This window comes from Eublepharis macularius, chromosome 8 (genome assembly GCF_028583425.1).
Source record: "Eublepharis macularius isolate TG4126 chromosome 8, MPM_Emac_v1.0, whole genome shotgun sequence".
Classification (NCBI taxonomy): Eukaryota; Metazoa; Chordata; class Lepidosauria; order Squamata; family Eublepharidae; genus Eublepharis; species Eublepharis macularius.
Window position 1 is genome coordinate 2,631,171 of NC_072797.1, and position 22,113 is coordinate 2,653,283.

The 22,113-nt window shown below is 45.9% G+C and overlaps 1 long non-coding RNA gene across 1 annotated transcript in view; it reads left to right on the forward strand.

Moving 5' to 3' along the window:
- Positions 1-1,132: 1,132 nt before the first annotated feature.
- The window catches only part of LOC129334726 (uncharacterized), a 48,751-nt gene continuing 27,770 nt past the window's right edge, over positions 1,133-22,113 (forward strand). The window contains exon 1 of the long non-coding RNA XR_008597534.1: positions 1,133-1,269. This is a non-coding gene — a long non-coding RNA (uncharacterized LOC129334726). The remainder of the gene's footprint in view (positions 1,270-22,113) is intronic.

Sequence of the window (22,113 nt, forward strand, 5' to 3'; positions counted from 1 at the left end):
AGCTGGTCCCATAGGAGTGGTTGGAATGGTGGAATGGAGGAATGATAGAATGCTTAGCAATAGAGAGGCTTCTTCGCCATGATGGGGGCCCTCAGCCCGCTCTAAGAACCAATCAAGGCTCATTGCTTCATTAGCCATTACGTAAGTGTGAAAGTTTGGGGAGTGTGGCTAGAGCTGAGAGCAACGCCCGGCACTGGCCGTTTTCACACGACTTGCCTGCTCCCGGAACATTGTGAAACATCGCACAAAACCCGCCGAAGATAGCATCTTCTCGCAAGAGTTTTGCGCGATGTTGCGCAAAACTCTCGTGAGAAGACGCTATCTTCCGCGTTTTTTGCGTGATGTTTCGCAATGTTCCGGGAGCAGGTAAGTAGTGTGGAAAGGGCCACTTTCTCAGGAAAGATAGGCATGCAGGTGCAATTAATTATCAGTGGCTGTGCCTCTCAGCCAACAGGCCTAGAAAGATCTCTTGCAGGCATGAAGCCTGAACCAAAGTTTCACTCTAAGCATGGTAAAATAGGGGCCTGCTCCTTACAGTAGGTTAAGCTGAAAGAGCGTGAGTCACTGATGCAGGGCCACCCAGCGAGCTTCCATGGAAGGGTGAGGATTTGTGTCTTCCCAGTTGTCAACAGAGACACTAACCATTACTCTGCACTACCCAATCACTAGTCAAAGCGGTATTTCTTTGAGTCAGGCTTGATAAAATGCTGGGACTGGATCTGCACCCCACACCTTTTTCCTAATGTCAAATAGCCCCCAGAGATGTCCGTTCCCCACGGGGGATCATATAGATTGCCCAGATTTTCCCTCAATAAAATGAACAGCACCTGCAAGGGGGCAATTTGAGGTCAGAGGGGAGGTTCATCTGCCCCTCTGCTGCATCCATGATTCCAACCTCCATAGTAATGAAAATCCTGGGGAGGTAGAGAATGAATGTCAGTGGTTTGCAACAAAGAAAGGACGAGAGGCTTCTGGGTTCGTTGTCCTGGGATTGCAAAGAGGTGGCCACTTTAGTCTGTCATAGTAAATAAAACAAGAATGTTCTGTGCTCGTCCCCGACCTATGGTGACCCTATGCCTGAAAGACCTCCAAAATGTCCTATCATGAACAGACTTGCTCAGACCTTGCAAACTGGAGGACGTGGCTTCCTTTATTCAGTCCAGCCCTCTCGCTTTGGATCTTCCTCTTTTCCTACTGCCTGCTGGCACCTTAAAGAAGAACAACATTTAATGCAATAGGAACTTGGGGAGGCAGAGCTCATTTCTTCAGGTATGCAAAAGGGAAATAATCCTCTTGGGAGCCAAGGGTTTGCCATTTTTCTAATAATAATCATTGTTTTTGCCTTTCTCACAAGATTGGTGCTGTCAGAAACGAGTTTCTCTGCTTCAAAACTCTCTTTGCATCAGTCTTTATTTGAGTTTTGGCATTGGTTGGGGTATTCCCGCCCCCTTCTCTTAGCAAAGTGCTGTAACACATTAATCTGCGCTTTCGTGAAAATACTGCTTGGAGCTTTTTTATTTAAAAAAAGCTCCTATTTTGTATGATTTTTTCTCTGTGCTGTTCAGCTGATAGCTTCATCTATGGAGCTTTTCCTAGTCCTCATTCCATTTCAAACACAGAGCAAAATTTAGAAACACTCCAGGGGGTTGCGGTGGGTGGGAAGCAAATTTTTATATTAACAGGGAATTTTAAATATGTATGTTGTGTGCCTTTAGTAGCTCAGCATACTGTTCATTACTCAGAAGTAGCTCTTATTAAAGAAAAAGTTGTGGACTGCTGTGCGGACGATAGAACTGTTGACTTGAATTATTCATGCAGGGTTTTGAAAATGCTACTAAACTGGTGTTTTAATTGTTAGTGTTTTTATTATTCCTGCTGTAATTTGCATTTTGGCTGGCATTTTCTGGAATCGTCGTCATCTGCTTTGAAGTTATGATTCTGAAGAGGAGACTGAAAAATCTCACAAATCAATGGATGCGCTTTGTGATTGGGTTAATAACACATCTGGAGAGGAGGGACAATTAACTAGCATCTTCCATTGTCCCTTGCAGGATTCAATCCGAGTCTGTTACCCTGAATGCCAGCAAGACAAGGACTTAGGGTTGCCAACCTCCAGGTGGTGGCTGGAGATCTCCCTAAATTACAACTGATCTCCAGGTGACAGAAATCAGTTCCTCTGGAGAAAATGGCTGCCATGGATGGTGGATACCATGGCATTATATCCAGATGAGGCCCCTCCCTTCCATAAACCCTGCCCTCCTGAGGCTGTACCCCAAAATCTCCAGGAATTTCCCAACCTGGACCTGCCAACCCTACAAGGAGTCCCTTTGGCACCTATTCCCTGGCAATGCAGCTTGTGTCATATGTGACTGGGAGCAACAGGAGAGCAAGATCCAAGTCCAATTACACCTTAAAGACCAACTCGTTTTCCAAGGTATGAGTGTCCAAGAGTGAAAGCTCCCTTTGTCAGGTATCATTAGATATCAAAACCGAGTAGGTATCTGATGAAGGGTGCTTTGACTCTTGAAAGCTCATACCTTGGAAATCCAGTTGGTCTTTAAGGTCCTATTGGACTCGGATCTTTCTCTTCAACTGCCAGTCCAACACAGCTACCCATGTGAAACAGGAGCAATGGGGTCGCCCTACTTCAGGCTATGGTGGAGCAGTTTCCCCTTCACTGTCTAGTACCAATGCAGCCTCCCTGTCAGTCCCTGGCAGTTAGGTCTCTCAAGTTCTCCACAGTTAACACACAGGCGTTCCAGTTGAAGCAACTTTATTAGAGATCCATACCGTTCAAGGTGTTCACACAAAGGTAGCAATTGACGGAAGTGACTATTCAGAAAAGGGCACTACTGATTATAGGGAAACTTCCCGCCCTTTGGGTCCGTTGACATTCTGGCGCGAAAACCCCAAAGAGTTCCATGGGAGCTGATTAGTTTAGGCTAGACAGAGTACGGAATGAAATCATCTCAGACTCTGAGAAAAGATAACATCGCTCGCTGCCCACAGCTTGCCTACAAGGACACTTACCGTAGAAGTGAGAATAAATACTTCCAACAGGTAACAGTCAACCCCCACTGGTCTAGTACATTACATGTTAGCAGTTAACACACTCTCAGATGATTTATACAGTATACAGACTACAACCTTAGCAAACAGTTATGATCAGCACAAAATGCAAAACACATTAATGGCAGGTATGCAGGTGTACAGGACACTCCCTGTTTACCTGGACACAGTCCTCTTCTGGCTCCTCTGAGTTCTACGTTGATACCTCCACACCGCACAGACCTATCCATCACCTTAAGATGGCTCTTATTTATTTTGTTCAGCTTATACCTTGCCCTTCCCACAAGTGGGCTCAGGGCAGCTTCCAACAAGATATACAGTTTAAAAATACAATACAAACATCATAACCACATGGTTCCAAATAACATGAAAAAGTCCAGACTCCACCAAGCAAACCAGGCGACTGCGAAGTCACCATAAACCACGGGCACCGCCATGATGTAACTCCAGGGTGGCCGCAAAAGGAGGGCAGGGTGGTCCGAAGGGGGACAAAATGCTGTCCCCTAGTTAAAGACCTGGTGGAACATCTCCATCTTGCAGGCCCTGCAGAACTTACCCAACAGGAAGGCAATAAGGAGTCTTCCTGGACCGAGAACAAGGCATCTACTGAGTGCCACATGGGTCAACAGGAGAGGCCTTTCCTTCAGAAAAGAACCTGCTCCCAGACTTCACTGCTGAGGGCAGCAACACATTTGCCACCTGGAGCCAGAAAGGAATTGACAGCTGTAGGAGCTCTCTTTCTTGAGGCCACTGCGGTTGCAAGCCTTAGATCTCTTGTGTTGGTGAAGAGACTCTAGTGCTACCTGGGATTGCCCGGTAGAAAAGAGCAAGAGTCCAGTAGCACAAACAAAATTTGTAGTAGGGGGTGAGCTTTCGTGAGTCACAGCTCACTTCTTCAGATACAGCTCACGACAATGCCTCCACCTGGACTGAATCGAGACCTAGGCTTCCTGTCTCATTACCAATGATTTCTCCACACCAACTACCCCTCTGCGTACCCCACCCTATCTAATCACGCCTGCCATTATCATTCACCAGCTATTGTCATTTGGCATCTGAAATCACGCCACTCTCCAAGATATAAGGACAGATGGACTCATATTGTAGCTGTATCTGAAGTGAGCTGTGACTCACGAAAGCTCATCCCCTACCACGAATTTTGTTACTCTTAAAGGTGCTACTGGACTCTTGCTGTTTTTTGCTGCTAGAGGCAGACTAACATGGCTACCCATCTTGATCTGGGACTGCCCATGACTCTCCTCAGGTCCCTCAGATTTATGCTATCTGATTCAGATATAACTCCTCAGAGGCGCCTGTAGGCATTTGGTGGGCTGACACGGCCTCCTTTGTGGGCTCGGGCATCAGAGAGAAACTAGAGCTGCACATGAACAAAATGGTTCGTCTCCATGGCAAGGCTCCGAACCACAGCGTAGGCCTGCCAGGCCGTCTGCTATGCTGGGAGGCCTCCTGCCAGCAGCCCGCGTTGCCAATTAAAAACAAATACCCAGCGGCATCATCTACTCCACTACATCATTGCCAGGAAAACCCGGAAGAGGTGGAGGGTGGCTCTAGGAATCACGAGAATAGAGTTTCTGGCAATTCCTAGAGCTAATCTACATCACTTGTGAGTTTTCTCCTGAAGTAACAGCAGTGTAGTGGATGTCACCTCCCTCTCTCATGCCCCAAGCCCCAAACTTCCTGCCAATTGCCAAGCACAGCCTGGCCACCTTAGCATTTGGACTCCAAGACCTCCATTTGGCTTCCCAAGCAGAGCTCCAGTCCCATTTTGTGAAAAAAATTTTTTAGATATTTTCTCTACAATTATCAGGCTTTCTCAGAAGATGATTTCTAGGTCATTGCAAACCGATAAACAATTCACTGAAAAATCTTTATCTGATCATTAATTATTAACAAGAAAGTTCAACAGGTACAGTAAACAACTCAAGCTGGGAAGACATCCAACAGGTAAGCTTCCACACAGTATAACACAATCAGTAACATGTGAACTCTATACTCTTAATACATTCAGCATATTCCTTCACTTTGACCTTCATTGCTTTTTCATTTATTTGATTTATTTTTGCTTTCCTACACATGCGGTTTTCCACCTTCTAACAGATCCTGCCTAGAGGTTGGCAACCCCACTCCCACCCCAAACTCTTCTCCAAACAGGACAAGTGGCAACTCTGGACAGCCAGGAGAATGGTGCTGGGGGCGCAGTCAGTACAGAGACACCCACTGGGTGGCATTTTCTTCCCAGCGGAATATAACAAATGCAATATGGATGAAGTTGCTAAAACATTTTGGGATTTTAAAATTGTGTACAGTGCAGAGAGAGAAGAGAGAAGGAAATGGCTTCCTGCTGGGTGACAGATGAGCAGAGAGAGAGACCCAAATGGGAATTAGAGGGGTAGCCCAACCGCATGCCGAGGTGGAACTGTTCCGCCGCAGCCATCAAGCAGCAGGGAATGAAGGAGCTTGTGAGATCCAGTGCAAATCTAGCCTGGGAGAAACAGGACCCCCCCTTCCCTCCCCCTACACACTGCATTCTGTGATGGTGTTGGTTGCTAAGAGTCAGTGCCCCAGTGTGGGTAATTCCTGGTTTGCTTGGTGCGGGGGATTGGCTGCAAAGTGCCACAACCATCTCCTTCCTTGAGCTGAGAAAGGACCGCCTCTGGGCCCACGGGCAGGTCTCATGTCCAGGGCTTTTTTTCAGCATGAACACGGTGGAACGGAGTTCCGGAACTTCTCGAAAATGGTCACATGGCCGGTGGCCCCGCCCCCTGATCTCCAGACAGAGGGGAGTTGAGATTGCCCTCCGCGCCGCTAAGCAGCACGGAGGGCAATCTCAACTCCCCTCTGTCTGGAGATCAGGGGGCGGGGCCACCAGCCATGTGACCATTTTCTCTGAGGGCAACCCACTGAGTTCCCCCACCTCTTTTCCCAGAAAAAAAGCCCTGCTCGTGTCTATCCCAGCAATCTTGGGCCAGAGGGCACCACCAGGTGGTCCTGTATCCCACAGACCCCAATCAAGCACCTATTGTTGGAAGGCATTCATCAGGGCCCAGCTGCATGCTTCTTTTCTCCCATTAAGCATCGGTTGCACGGCCTGTGCATCACCGAGGAAATGGGCACCCGAACAGATGCTTCCTTTGCATCCTTTCTCCAGGGGGGCGAGAGGTCACTGCTCTAATAAGATCATCATCTGGCTATTTGTCCAGCATAATGCTACAAGGTAACTAATTATAAACACAAAGAACAAAATGTGTTCTGCAGGAAAAGAGGAACTGGTTGGAAGAGACCCTCTTTCCATCTCTCTCTCTCCCTCCCTCCTCCTCCCTTTGTGTTTTTCTGTTCCAGCACACATACCCATGTTTATCACTTGGTAACTGCAGCACCCACAGACTTCCAGGATACATTGCCTCTTTTTCCTTTCAAAGGAGCGAAGCCTCAGCAATGAGCCATCCAGTGGTGGTTGACCTGCATTGCCTCAGAGCTTGTGTATTCCAGGGCTATGTGTAGCTCTGGATATACAAGCATATACAGGCAGGAGCCACTCCTGCTATGTGGCAGGCACGAGCTGCCACCACGTGCCGGCAGTCCTGCCTCATGGGAGCCAGTGGGTGTCTTGGTGGCCATGAGCATGGATGGCTTTAATGGTGCTAGACAGATTTATGGAGGAAAGCCTACTAGCCATGGTGAAATAGTAAAGAGTCCAGTAGCACCTTTAAGACTAACCAACTTTATTGTAGCATAAGCTTTCGAGAGCCACAGCTCTCTTCTGATAAAGGTGGTTAGTCTTAAAGGTGCTACTGGACTCTTTACTATTTTGCTACTACAGACTAGATGGAACTCTCTGTCTAGGGCAGTGATGCTCTGATTTCTTGGTGTTTGGGGGGGGCAATCAGTGGGAGGGCTTCTAGTGTCCCTTCCCCACTGGCAGACCTCCTGAGGACACCTGGATTTTTGGCCACTGTGTGACAGAGTGTTGGACTGGATGGGCCATTGGCCTGATCCAACATGGCTTCTCTTATGTTCTTACTAACATGGCTAACTCCTCTGGAGCTATAGCCATGGTGACTAAAAGGAGTCTCTGAATCCAGGCAATAAAGCTCTGAATAGCAGTGCTAGGAGTGGCAGCATCAGCAGAAGTTGCCGTCCAGGGCAGTTAGGTGGCTTCTACATGAGCGAAGATGCAGGATTAACTGGACCACTGATCCAATCCAACAGGGCTGCTCACAGGTTCTTAATTCCAGATGGGTAGTTCTGTTAATCTGCAGCATCAAAATAAAACAGGAGTGCCGGCAGCACCTTCAAGGTTAACAAACTTTATTCCAGCATAACCTTTTGGGAGAGAGAGCTCACTCGTTCTCGCTCACAAAAGCACATGCATCATTGGCCAAATCGCAATAGCCCTATGATAAGAAGCAACCTTATAGCCAGTTTATTAGTAGGAGGAAAATCAGGGATTGCCTCATCTTGGAATAAACAAAGGCTGCTTCCACACACATTAGATAATCCACTTTCAATACTCTTTAGTGAACATTTGAAACTGATTTTCCATGTGTGGAACAAAAAATCCACTTCAAAAGGATTGCAAAAGTGCATTGAAAGTGCATTATTCAACGTGTATGGAAATGGCCAAACACATCCATCAATAAACCAATGGTTCTCGAAAGTATGGGACCATTTTATCATGGAAAAAAATAGCAGACAATCTAACATATATCCGAAAATAGCAATATTCTATAACAAATGGTTACCTTTTTATGAATATGTCACCAAAAATGAAATACAAACTCCAAACCAGCTATACCAAATGGTTCTCAACTCATAAAACCAAACAAATGTGAAGGTGTCACAATCAATACAGTTAAAATTTAGGGAAATAAAAGAAACAACCAGGGGTCATTTCGTAGAAAAAGAGCTGGAGGAACTCATTAGCATAACGCATTAGCATAACTCATTAGCATATGTCACGCCCCTTGACATCACCAGAAGTGTGTCATTAGCATAACTGATTTGCATATGTCACACCTCCTGACATCACCTATCCTGGCTGTTTTGGACCCAATCCTGGCCATTCAGGGCTGAAATTGGGCCCAAAATGGCAAAAGGGGGCTGAAAATGGCCAAAAAGGAGCCCAAAATGGTCAGTATCAGGCTGCTGCTGAGCAGGAGAGTGATCCACCACCCATCAGAGGCCCGATCCGGGCCGTTTCAACCCCAATCCAGGTCAAAATGGGCCCAGATGCTGAGAGTCAGGTGGGCGGGGCCACCTGACATGTGGCCTCTTTGGGGAACTGCTGGAACTGCGTTCCTACACGTTCCCCCTCAAAATGAGCCCTGGAAACAACACTAAACATCATCAACGTTAGAAAATAGGGTTCTATGTATATAGTCAATATAGTTATAATGTATGTTCTTTTCCCTATGTATCTTTATAACTATTGTATGTAAATAATCAAATCAATAAAAACATTTTTTTAAAAAAAGCACATGCTGGAATAACTTTTGATAGTCTTTAAGGTGCCCCTGGAATCCCATTTTATTCTTGGGGTCTTAGGGAAGTGGCAGTTACTTCCAGGAAAATATACAGAAGATTTAGCTCCACAAGTCAGAAAAGTTCACCTGAATTCTGGCCAGAGGCAAGCCCAGGTTCCCACCAGTTCCTCCTTAATCTCAGTCCAGGAGTTTTGGACCTTGGAATCTCCAGCCGTTCCATTTTGTGATAGCCAGTGTAGCATTGTAACCTCACCAACAAATAAAATAAAAGTTCTTTCAGTATGTTGGTGAAGCTTTTCTTTTCCTTTGGTGGGCTACTGAGGATTATTGGGGGAGGACAAACAAACCGCTTAATCCAAGAGACTTTGTATATGTTGCTGCAAAGATAGGAACAGCATTGCCATTCTGCAATCAAAGCTGCAACATCTCCCAATTTTCAGAAGACAAGAAAGTCATCAAGCTGTAGGAATACTCCCAAAGCCCTGCTACCATCTGGCAGCTTCCATATACATCTGCTGCTAAATTCTCTAGTACGACTGTGGGAAGGAAAGATCCCTCAGCCGCCAGCTCTGCGGGATGGTACCTGTCCTGAATCACATGGAAGAGACATTGCAAGTGTGTTAATGTGTGTTGCTCCAGGGAGACCTTGAGGCTTTGTGATATCAAACAGGAACACCTCTTTGATTTGCAAATCCTGCAGATTAAAGCCTCAACCTCGAGCATCTTCTATAAAAGCATTTGTTTGAAAGAAACAAAACCAAAACATTAAAAGAGAGAAATAATTACCGTAAGTTTCAGTGAGGGTGACAATGAAGATTTCCAGTGCAAGACTAGAGATGGGCACGAACCAAAATACGAACCAAAATTAAGCACGAACCAGGCCAATTCGTGGTTCGCGAACCACGGTTCATCAGATCCCATTTCTGTTGAACTGCCACGAACTTTAGGCTGGTTCGTTTGGTTCAGTTTTTGGTTTGTGACTGCAGACAGCCTGGTGCCAATCAGTTTCCTAGGCAACAGGGGACGGACTTCCTGCAGCCCTTCTGCTGACCAGGAAGTGGTGATTTTCTGACCCGGATGTGGTGTTTTCACGAACCAAACGGGCTGGTTCGTGAACCAGGGGCAGGTTCGTGAAAGTTCGTGGTTCATGGTTCGTGAAATTTGATGAACCACAAACTGCATGGTTCTTTTCCCCCCGCTTCATATCCATCTCTATGTAAGACTGAACATACAGTGATAGCAAACTTTTCAAGGCTACCCACCAAATGCCAAGCATATGCTAATGGCAAAGGGGCACAGTTAGAAATAAGGTTAGGGTTTCCAGGACTCCTGCTATAGCAGGACACCTCAACCAGCAAGCCGCTCTTCCCTCTGGCGCTCCTTCGGCCAGTAGGAGAAAAAAATTAAATTGCCAGTTTTGCATGAGACGCGATGTCACTCCACTTCTGAGGAAAGCCCAGAATTGACATAAAGTCACTCTAGAAATTGCCAGAAATTCCTAGGCAGGAACAATGCAATGTATTCTGTTACTTTGCCACAATGTCTGCTCCTCCTCTCGCAGTTTCTGAAAACTCAACATGGGTTCATGAGACATAACCAACTGTTTCCTAGGATATAACGGTCTTTTCTTTTTTAATTTCTAACATTAAATACACAATATTTAATTACAAAAGGTTGTAGGTCTGTGGTAGAATACAATTAACTGAGCACTGCGATTGTTGTCCATGCTTAACTAATTACTATTAGAAAGAAGTTTTGTGGCTCCTCAAAGATGAACAGTGAAATCCGAAATGTTAGAAATTAAAAAGAAAAGACCGTTATATCCTAGGAAACAGTACGCTAGAAGAACAGTATGCGTGGACAACAATTGCAGCGCTCAATTAATTGCATTCTACCACAGACCTACAACCTTTTGTAATGAAATAAATATTACATATTTAATGTTAGGTGTCCCTGTTTGATATCACAAAGCCTCGGGGTCTCCCTGGAGCAACACACATTAGCACACTTGCGATGTCTCTTCTTAGGATTTCACTGTATTTCTGGTGCAAGCCAAGGACGCTTTTCCTGGAACTAAGTTCCATTGTGTAAACTTAAGCAGCATTCTGAGTTCACCTGCTTAAATTTAATTGTATAATTGACAAGGGCTTAAGCAGAGACAACACAGTCTTCACCCCCTGCAAGTATTAAATTAGCTTAGTATAATTAGGGAGAGCGTGTCACCAACTGCCATGGTGATTGAGCTGTTGTGAATGGTCACATAAACGGATTCATCTCTTTTGGAACTATAGTACCTACCTGATGTAGTAAGGAAACATATTGACAAAGCTAAGATGATACCAAGGGATAACTTGCTACAAGACAGGCCCAAACGAAATACCGGTGGTCACATACAGCTCCCAGCTCAAAGCAGTTCAATGTGTCATCAATGACTTGCAAACTAAGCTGGACAAAGATATTCTTCTCTTACAAGAATTGAGAAGCAAACTTTTTCTTGCCCACAGACAGCTCCCTCACCTTAAACAACTCACTCGTTATAATTTACTTCCCAACACTGAGACGGACTCTGGGACCAGAGCCTGCAGTAGCCCAAGATGCCAACTCTGTACCAATATTTACTCCAACAACACAATCATTGGACCTAACAACACCAGTTACATCGTCTCAGGTTCATCTTCCAATGTTATACATGTTATCAGGTGTCAGCAATGCCCTTCCACTCTCTACACTGGACAAACAGGTCATTCCCTATGCAAAAGAAAAAATGGGCATAAATCTGACATTAGAAATCACAATGCTCAAAAACCAGTGGGAGAACATTTTAATCTTCCAGGACAGTCCACTGCTGACCTAAAAGTGGCTGTCCTCAAATAGAGATTCAAGGGGAGATTGCTGAAATGGAGTTTATTTGCAAATTCAGAACAATGGAACTACCCCTCCCCCCCCTGAAGAAGATTGAGACTCAGAAGAGCAGCTGTGAGGGACCTAGAGAAGATCCTTGAAGATAAAGATAAGGATCTCTGGAGACCAAGGTCAAGATAATCCAAACTGTGATATTCTCCATTACTATATATGGATGTGAAAGTTGGACGGTGAAGAAAGCTAACGGGAAGGAAACAGATTCATTTGAAATGTGGTGCTGGAGGAGAGTTTTGCAGATACCATGGAAGGCCAAAAAGACAAATAAGCGGGTTCTAGATCAAATCAAGTCTGAATTTTTCCTAGAAGCTAAAATGACAAAACTGAGGCTATCATACTTTGGTCACATTATGAGAAGACAAGATTCTCTGGAAAAGTCATAGATCCAGAGGAGTTAGCCGTGTTAGTCTGTAGTAGCAAAATCAAAAAGAGTCCAGTAGCACCTTTAAGACTAACCAATTTTATTGTAGCATAACAGTCTTAAAGGTGCTACTGGACTCTTTTTGAATCTGGAAAAGTCAATAATGCTGCGAAAAGTGGAAGGCGTCAGTAAAAGAGAAAGACCCATAATGAGATGTCTTCTTGACTCAATCAAAGAAGCCACGTCCTCTGGTTTGCAGGGTCTGAGCAAGTCTGTTAATGACAGGACATTTGGGAGGTCTTTCATTCATAGGGTTGTCATAGGTCGGAGGCAACTTGACGGCACATCACACGCACTATAAGGGGCCACTGGACGAAAAACTTGCCGATTCATCTGTGTGATCCATTCCCCCTCCCCACCAAGTCAATTCCTCATATTTGTATCTCTTTCTTCCTCCAAGGAGCTCAGGGCAATGTAGGTGAGACCCACAAAGAAACACCCACAAAGGAAAAGCAGCAACAATACTAACTGGGCGTCACATGCCAATAGGTGCCATCTTCAAATATCGTTTGTGCCAACCTCTCACTCTTAGAGCCAGGCAGGCAGCTGCGCAGAGGAACAAAAGCAGGTAGAAACAGAATGGCATTCCGATACTGGAAGCGTCTCCATCTTGGGAAATGTCCCATTTTCTCTTGTTAGGAATTGGAAAGGGCAGCCAGTTCCTTGGCAGGCATCAATCTGGAACTGACATTTAACAATGACTGGGGGGGGCTGAACAGCTGTGCTGCCTGCAGGGAAAGGTAGAGGAGCACTCAGTCAACTCGGGAAGGAGGGAAAAGGAGAGAAAAGGACTTAAGGCGCCAATCCTTTGTGCACTTTCTTACAAGTAAGCCTCGTTCCCTAGAGGGATTCACCATTGCAAGCAAACACTCTTAGGCTGAGGCAACAGCTGCCTGCTTTGGGACGGGGGAGAGGATGGGAAAACAGGCCCTGGGGAAACTGAAAAACTAGAACCAGAAGGGAATGGGGCAGGGCGGGAAGGGTGCCTGTTGGCATTGGCTTGGGTATAGAGAGTGGCATCTCAGACTGACGATATTTGCTACAGGCATTGGCAGGAAAGTGAATGTGCAACCTCTGCTTCTCTGCTGGGTGTCAATGCGGGATTCCGGGAAGTTCAAACTCTGTCAAGTCACACATGAGCATTAGCTGCTCCATCAGGAACAAAATCTTTTGCCCGTTGAAAGGGGTCGGCAGCCGGACTGTGCCACCTGTTCACATGAACGCACAGGAAGCTGCCTCATACTGAAGCAGACAAAGTCCGTGTTGTCTGCTCAACTGGCAGCAGCTTCAAGGGTCTTGGATGGAGGTCTTTCACGTCACCTACTACTGCGTGCCAAGCGGGAGCTTTGCCACTGAGCCATAGCACCTCCCAGGGTCCTATTTCTCTATAACTGACAATGGCGCTCCTGTCTTTTTGACACCTAAGAAGCCACTTGAGTAAATAGTGACTCTGGCAATGGTTGTTTTTGTTTCTTAAAGATGCATATTTATTTCCGTTATTGCTTTCTAACTTAACGATGACGATGACTATAACAATAACAAGTGCACTTATATACTGCTCCTCTAGAGAGATTAGTGACTCACCCAGTGCGGTGAACAAGTTAGTGTTATTATTATCCCCACAATACAGCTGGGGACATGGGCTGAGAGGAGTGGCTGACCCAAGGCCACCCACTGAGCACATGACAGTAGCGAGATTCCCAACCACTTAACCGCTACGCTGCAGCAGCTCCGTTATAATAATAACTGCCCTTATATACCGTCCTTCTAGACAGATTAGTGCCCCACTCAGAACAGTGAACAAAGTCAGTGCTATCATTATCTTTTTAAAAAAAAAAAATTATTGGATGGGTTAACAAACATAAACATAATAATCATTATCATTTTCCACCCCATTGCATTTTCTCCATCCTTTCCCCCCTCCCTTATCTAATGACTCCCAACAGTTTTCCATACCCAACTTAGCCTAAAGAATATATACTATAAACTCTTAAAATCTATAATAATATGTATAATATATATCTATATAATACATACTAATCTAGTCTATTTAGTTGTATTAACTATATCAATATAATACTTATCTAAATTAAGAGTATAAAAATATATAAGTATATAATAGGTACATATACTAACTAAAATATATATATATATATATATACTAATCCTTAAATACCTATTATCTATATTATAAATCTATTGCTTCTAATACATCACTAAAATATTATATATACTCCCTATTACCTATTCAACCTTATTATTCAACCTTATTTCTTCCCATATGAATACACTATCTTACTCTTAACTTTATAATACTATAATACTATAACTGTATACTAATCCAATAAAATATAATAAAATATACCCCCGTCTAACCTTAAGTAAAGTTCTATCTCCCCCTTAACAACTATCCAAAGACCACAATTTCCCCTTCATGTCCCACTTTTTCTCCACATATTTCTTGAATTTTTCCCAACTTAATGTATATTCCAATACTTCTTGCTCTTTCAATTTCCTCGTTTGTTTGTCCAGTCAGTGCTATCATTATCCCCACAATACAGCTAGGGAGTTGGGGCTGGGAGAAGTGGCTTCCAAAAGGCCACCTGCTGAACTCATGGCCGTGGTGGGAGTCGAACCAGCAGAGTGCCTATTCACAGCCCAACCACTTAGCCACTATACTGCAGCAGCTCCTTTATAATAGTAACTGTTCTTATAGACTGCACTTCTAGACAGATGAGTGACCCACTCAGAGTGGTGAACAAACTCAGTGTTGTTATTATTCCTACAATCCAGCTGGAGAGAGCTGGGCTGAGAGGAGTGGCTTACACAAGGCCACTTGCTGAGCTCATGGCAGTAGCGAGATTCAAACCAGCAGAGTGCTGGTTTGCAACCCAACCACTTAACCATTGTGCTACAGCACCTTACACCTGATTGCTTGCTGGTTGTTTCGATTAGTCTATTGTTCTTTTTAAATTAATCATATGTTGTTTGAGCGGATCTGGGGCTCTTAAAAATCCAAAGAATTAAATACAATGTTTAAAAATGAATAAAATGCTGTCTCTCATTATGGAACTATTAGCCAGCCAAATGGAACCTCCATAGCAAGAGGCAGTGTATCTCTAAGTACAAGATGCTGGGAATAAATAAAAGGAAAAGGCCAGTGTATTGATACTATGCCGATAAGTAACTGGCTAGAAGAGTGGACTAGATGGGAGTTTAACAGAGAAGAGCAATTGTTAGGTTCTCAGGTTGGGCGTGCCTCTAAGATTTCAGGCTGTATCCTTGACTGTCCTGAATATATTGTCGCCCCAAGCAATTGCAGTCAGGCTATTAAACTGTGCTGAAGTTGAGCTTATAAATCGGCAGTTTCCCTCAATGGCTGTGCCAGAGAGCCGCTACTCTTAAAGCAAATTGCAGCCCTCAGATACAGGGAGAGAGAAAGACAGGGAGCTTTTGCAATTAACCGTCTCCCTCTGCTATATTTTCCCTGCACTTAAAAGCGAGCATCCAAAACGCTGCAGCCATTTTTCAAGGCTGTTTGCCCCCCTTCCCTCCCTCCTGTTTTTTCTTTCTTTCTTGAAGCTCCCTGCTGAGCCTGCTTGGGATTTAGTATCTGGTCTGAAACAAATAAAGAGGAAGGGAACTGAGTTAATCTGGAGGCAGAGCAGTTCAGTAAATAAAGAGCAAAGGGGGGAAACGAGCACCCCAGAGTCAAAAAAGTGATCACCAAGGAACGGTGGGCTTTTCTAGTGCACTGTTGTTTGTGCATCTAATTTCACCATTTTTCCTTCTAAAAGTCGCAGTTCGGGGTTTATCCCTCAAGCTCCCCATGGAGATATTTTCCATCTTGGAAACAAATGAGTTTTGAGACTGCAAAAACTGTTAGGCCCTGTGATGAAGGCCAAATTATACTTTTGGCGTGGCTTCTGCTCACTGTACCAGACACCACGCTGAGGCGGTCCCAAAGGGAGCTTGATGCAAAGGGACTTTAACCACATTCAGGAGGGCCAACAGGGTGTGCCTCCACCCCGGACCTGTTTTCCACGAGGCCACGTTCAGACTGCTGAGCAGAAATGACACACTCAGTGCTAGGAAAAGGCCCTTTGGCAAACAGAAGCACTCAGGCCTTCCACATCTGCAACTGTTGCACAGATAGCTCAGAGAGAGAGAAAGGGCTTCCTATACAGAATCATAGAATCATAGGGTTGGAAGGGACCTCCAGGGTGATCTAGTCCAACCCCCTGCACAATGCAGGACATTCACAACTTCCCCCCCACACACACACACACACAAAATAGTGACTCCTGCTCCATGCCCAGAAGAAGGCAAAACACTGTCAGAATCCCTAGCCAAGCTGGCCTGGCAACCTGGCCAGGCTACATTACCCTGGGCATGTAAGAAGGGGCCACAAGAACTACGCACGGATGCAACCCTTCCTGCCCTCCCTCTCATGATCTTCCCAGGTTCACAGAATCAGCATTGCAGTCATTGCTGGCCCTCTAGCCTCTGCTTATAAACCTCCAAAGAAGGAAAGCCCACCACCTCCCGAGGAAGCCTGTAGTAGTAATAATTGTTGCTGTCGTTGTGATTGTGGCTATATTACATCCCAATTCCTACCAGTTTGGTTGCTGTATTGTCGAAGGCTTTCACGGCTGGAGAACGATGGTTGTTGTGGGTTTTCCGGGCTGTATTGCCGTGGTCTTGGCATTGTAGTTCCTGACGTTTCGCTAGCAGCTGTGGCTGGCATCTTCAGAGGTGTAGCACCAAAAGACAGAGATCTCTCAGTGTCACAGTGTGGAAAAGATGTAGGTCATTTGTATCTACTCAGGAGGGGTGGGGTTGAGCTGAGTCATCCTGTAAGAGTTTCCCAGGGTGTGGAATGCTAATGGCGGGAGGCTTCACTGTATCCTGAGGAGGTTCTTTTGCATATGGATTGGTGCTTGATGTGCTAATCTTCTCTGCAGGGCTATAGAGTGTTTTGTTAGCCTGGTGTTTTTCAGAACTGGAAACCATGCTCTGTTCATTCTTAAGGTTTCTTCTTTCCTGTTGAAGTTTTGCTTATGCTTGTGAATTTCAATGGCTTCCCTATGCAGTCTGACAAAGTAGTTGGAAGTGTTGTCCAGTATTTTGGTGTCCTGGAATAAGATACTGTGCCCTGTTTGAGTTAGGCTATGTTCAGCCACTGCTGATTTTTTAGGTTGTCCAAGTCTGCAGTGTCTTTCATGTTCTTTTATTCTTGTCTGGATGCTACGCTTTGTGGTCCCAATGTAAACTTGTCCACAGCTGCAGGGTATACGGTATACTCCTGCAGAGGTGAGGGGGTCTCTACTGTCTTTTGCTGATCGTAGCATCTGTTGTATTTTTCGGGTAGGTCTGAATACTGCTTGAAGGTTATGCTTTTTCATAAGCTTTCCCATCTGATCAGTAATTCCTTTGATATATGGCAAAAACACTTTTCCTGTGGGAGACTGTTTTTCTTTGGTTGTTTGATTCATCCTGGGTTTGATTGCTCTTCGGATTTCATTTCTGGAGTAGCCATTTGCCTGAAGTGCGTGGTTTAGATGATTAATTTCCTCATTGAGAAAGTGCGGCTCACATATCCGTCTTGCACGATCCACTAATGTTTTCATTATGCCTCTTTTCTGTCGGGGGTGGTGATTGGAGTTTTTGTGTAAGTACCGATCAGTGTGAGTTGGTTTCCTGTAGACCTTGTGACCTAACTGAAAGTTTGCTTTGCGGATGACCAAGGTATCCAGGAATGGGAGTTTTCCCTCGATTTCTTTCTCCATGGTGAATTGTATGCTCAGGTGGATGATGTTGAGATGATTCAAAAACCCCATCAATTCTTCCTCCCCATGGCTCCAAATGATAAATGTATCATCCACAAACCGGAACCATACACTAGGTTTGTGGGGTGCTGATTCTAGAGCTGTTTTTTCAAAATGTTCCATGTAGAAGTTTGCTATAACTGGGCTGAGTGGGCTCCCCATGGCCACCCCATCCATCTGTTCTGGAGTAGCCATTTGCCTGAAGTGCGTGGTTTAGATGATTAATTTCCTCATTGAGAAAGTGCGGCTCACATCTTGCACGTCTTGCACGATCCACTAATGTTTTCATTATGCCTCTTTTCTGTCGGGGGTGGTGATTGCAGTCTTACATCAAAGATTCAGCAGATTTCATCAACAAAATCAGTTCTCTGGAACTCAATCCACAAGACATACTTGTCAGTTTTGATGTCGTATCCCTGTTTGCTCTGCTCCTGATCCCAGCTGGATCTGGGGGGGGGGGGTCATTGCCACCTGCTCCGCTCCTGATCCCAGGTGGGTAAAGGTGGGGGCGCGGGCATTGCAACCTGCTCTGCTCCTGATCCTAGCCGGGTGAAGGCAGGGGCGAGCATGGCCACCTGCTCCACGCCTGATCCCAGCCTTGGCTTTCCACCACAGTGCACTCTCTGGAGGAATGGGCTTCCTCTTCTGGGCTTCCCTCTATAGCAGCACCCTCTAGAGGGGCACCAGGGTAGGAAGTGAGTTGTCTGGAACACAGTTAGCCTTTTATATAGTGGGATTCTCTTAGTAGCTTACAAACAAACCACAAACAAACTGCAGGCCACTCTGTGGTAGAAAGCCCACCATGTATTTTCTGTTCATCACATGAGATTCTCTCACTTGAATTATTTCTGTCTCTCTTTTTGTCCAAGGAGCTCAGGGTGGCATGATTGTTCTCTCTCTCCTCCAGTATTTTCCACTCAACAAACCTGTGAAGTAGGTTACTCTGAAGGAGAGCAACACAGCCCATCCAGTCTTTCAGGCACAGGTGGCAATTGTGACATGATGGAGAAGGGACGAGAGCAGGATTTGGGATGGATGCTTGCTGTCATTATGCACAGCCAGCTGGGTCCAGTGCACATCCTGGAAGCAAAAGGTCTGGCTTGAAGAGAGGCCTGGTGGGGCTTTCTTGGTGCAAAAAACCTCTCAAAACTGCCCTCAAAGAGCCAACGGGCGGCATGAGACATGAACAAGTGGTGCCAGCTGGTGCCACGAAGTCATCGTAATTACCAGACCCAAGACAGCTGAAGTGGAAATTAAAAGGAGAATGGCTCTTGGAGAAGTTGCCTAATTTGCAAGGCCTGACAAAGGTACTCACAGATGGAGTACCCTCAAAGGTGTCGAACGCTAATTCACAGCACGGAGTTCAGCCATGGCAAAGGGTGTCATGGGACCGGATATTTATCACATTTTTTACCCCACTTTTTCTCCAATGAGCTCAGGGCATCCTCTGTGGCTCTTCTCTTCCTCATTTTATCTTGATGGCAACACTCTGTGAGGTATATTGTGCTCAGGGTCAGTGAATCTAAGGGTCACTCTAAAGGTTACCTCCTTCCTGAGTTCCCCACGAAGCCAACCTCGGCTCACACAAACACACAGCAGCTCTAGGGAATGGCTTGTATAAAAAAGAGAGCATGCCCAAATGGGCCCAGAAAGCTGCTGCCAGGGGAGGGAGAGCTCCTACCTTTCTCCTGAGTTTTTTTTCCCCATGCAAAAACAGTGCAGTGGGGGAGGGCTTTCCCCATTTCTGCTGCTGCACATAGAGGTATTTTTTCATGGGGAAAAAAGACTTGTGTTGTTTTTTCACAGGGAAAAATGCTTGCTGCAGGGTCCCAGAGAGACCAGGTTAGTTTATTTGCATGTATTTAAATTTCCTTCAAGCAGCATTCATTCTCCCAAAGCACTACTATAACTTTAGAAGTGCCCCCGTATGCTCCTTCTTAGAATCATAGAATCATAGGATTGGAAGGGATCTCCAGGGTCATCTAGTCCAACCCTCTGAATAATGCAGGAGATTCACAACTACCTCCCCTCCCCACACACACCCAGTGACCCCCCGCTCCATGCCCAAAAGATGGCAAAACACTGTCAGGATCCCTAGCCAAATTGGCCTGGGGAAAATTGCTACCTGACCCGAAGGTGGCGAACAGCATTACCCTGGGCATATAAGAAGGGGCCACGAGAACTAAGCACTGATGTAACCCTTCCTGCCCTCCCTCTCCTGATCTTCCCAGGTTCACAGAATCAGCACTGCTGTCAGATGACCATCCAGCCTCTGCTTTAAAACCTCCAAAGAAGGAGAGCCTACCACCTCCCGAGGAAGCCTGTTCCACTGAGGGACTTCTCTAACTGTCAGGAAGTTCTTCCTGATGCTTAGCTGAAAGCTCTTTTGATTTAATTTCAACCCTTTGGTTCTGGTCCGACCTTCTGGGGCAATGGAAAAAAACTCTGCGTCATCCTCTATATTGCAGCCCTTCAAGTACTTGAAGATGGTTATCATATCACCTCTCAGTTGTCTCCTCTCCAGGCTAAACAATCCGAGCTCCTTCAACCTTTCCTCATAGGACTTGGTCTCCAGACTAGACATGGGCACGAACCCAAAAAAATTAATGAACCTGTGGTTCGTGGTTCGGTGCCTCCGCCGAACCCAAACAAATGAACCGTAACAAACATTTCCTGTTACTGAACCGGTTCGCGGTTTGTGGTTTGTGGGTGTCAGAACGGCCCCCGTTACACTTAGAGAGCCCATATTCACAGGGAGTGTTTAGCAGGCTCTCCTCCAGCCAGCAACCAAGTTTGGTCAAGATTGCAATAGGGATCTTGGAGTTATACCCTCTCCAATCCGAGGCCCCCAGGAAACTCCCACTCGATACAATTAGAGCCACCAGTTGATGTTGGCCCAGTGTACAAGGGGTTGGCCATCAGAACTGCCTATCAGGGTTTGCAGGGATGAGATTGGAGTGCCCATGGCTACAGAACACCCCCTTCCCCCTCCCTCCCCCCGGGTGTCTTCTCCCATGCAACCAATTGTAACCAATTTGCAGCTCCATGGTTGGAAGGAAGAGCTGCTGATCAAGGTAAGCTGGGCTTCGATTCGGGTTTCCAGGGCAACAGAAGGAGTGCAGAGTTCAGGCATTCCACCAGCTCCGTTTCCAAGGGAATTGATTGATGGTGCCTGACTGTCTGGCTTCATGAACTGCGGGCGAACGCAACAAACTGGGCTTCCAACGAACACTGGTTCATTGGCCATGGAGCCTCACCAACCACCGGTTTGCGAACAGACAATCAGGCGGTTCGTGGGTTTTTTTGGTTCGTAATGCGGTTCGTGCCCATATCTACTCCAGACCCTTCACTGTCTTCGTTGCCTTCCTCTGCACATGTTCCAGCTTGTTCGTATCCTTCTTAAATTGTGGTGCTCAAAACTGAACACAATACTCTAGGTGAGGACTAACCAGAGCAGAGTACAGCAAGTCAGCTCTGCTCTTGCAAGTCAGCTGCAGAACTCTACATCTCCATCACCTTCATTGGCTGTATCCCCACGCTATTCCACTTCAGCCACACACACACCCCAATCTGCTGAATGTGTCACAGCTAGCAGGCCACCAGCTACCGAAAGCCAGGGAAACAACAGCTTCTAGGCAGCAGTGCCCACTGCGGAAACAACCTGAGGCATTAGCTAAACAAAAGACCAGAGAAAAGTTCACCTCTCCCCACCTCTCCCCTTGACAAAATGCAAAGCCATGTCCAGTATCGATACTGAGCAAACGGGCAAAATTAGCCAGACCTGCAATTAAGGAGCATCAGGCAGCCTGGCTGGGGGGTATTCTCTGGGAACAGGGCGAGGCTCGCTGCAGCTGCACACGCTGGCTTCCCACCCCCTCCCTTTGGCTACTTTCCTTATCTCTCCAAACACTCGGAGCCATTTAGATGGACAGGTGTGCACACAGAAGTGGATTTTCCTCTCCCCTTGCCTTGTTCTTTATGTTGGAGATTCTCCGCAGCAATTTGCGCCAAGTTCCCATAAAACTCCTGGCCAAACAAGCCAGTGTGCGGAGTGGGCCAGCGTGTCTACAGGATGCTATTTATAACCCAGATGCCATTTTAGAGATAAGCCGGGGGAATTTAAGCAGGATTTAAGCTAAGCAGTTATCTGTGACCGGCGGACACAGTGTGCATTACATTAGATTTGCCGGAGAATTAGATGGGAAGGGAATTAAAAAACAAACAAACTAAAAAGGATACCTGTTGCCAAAGCAACCATCCAGAAACAGAACCGCGCTTGTGTCACCATTAGTACTGTAGTGAGCAGCTGTGAAGCCTCCCTCTCTCCCGCTGCCCCAAAGTCCCAGGAGAGGCAGGTCCGTAAATATGTCTT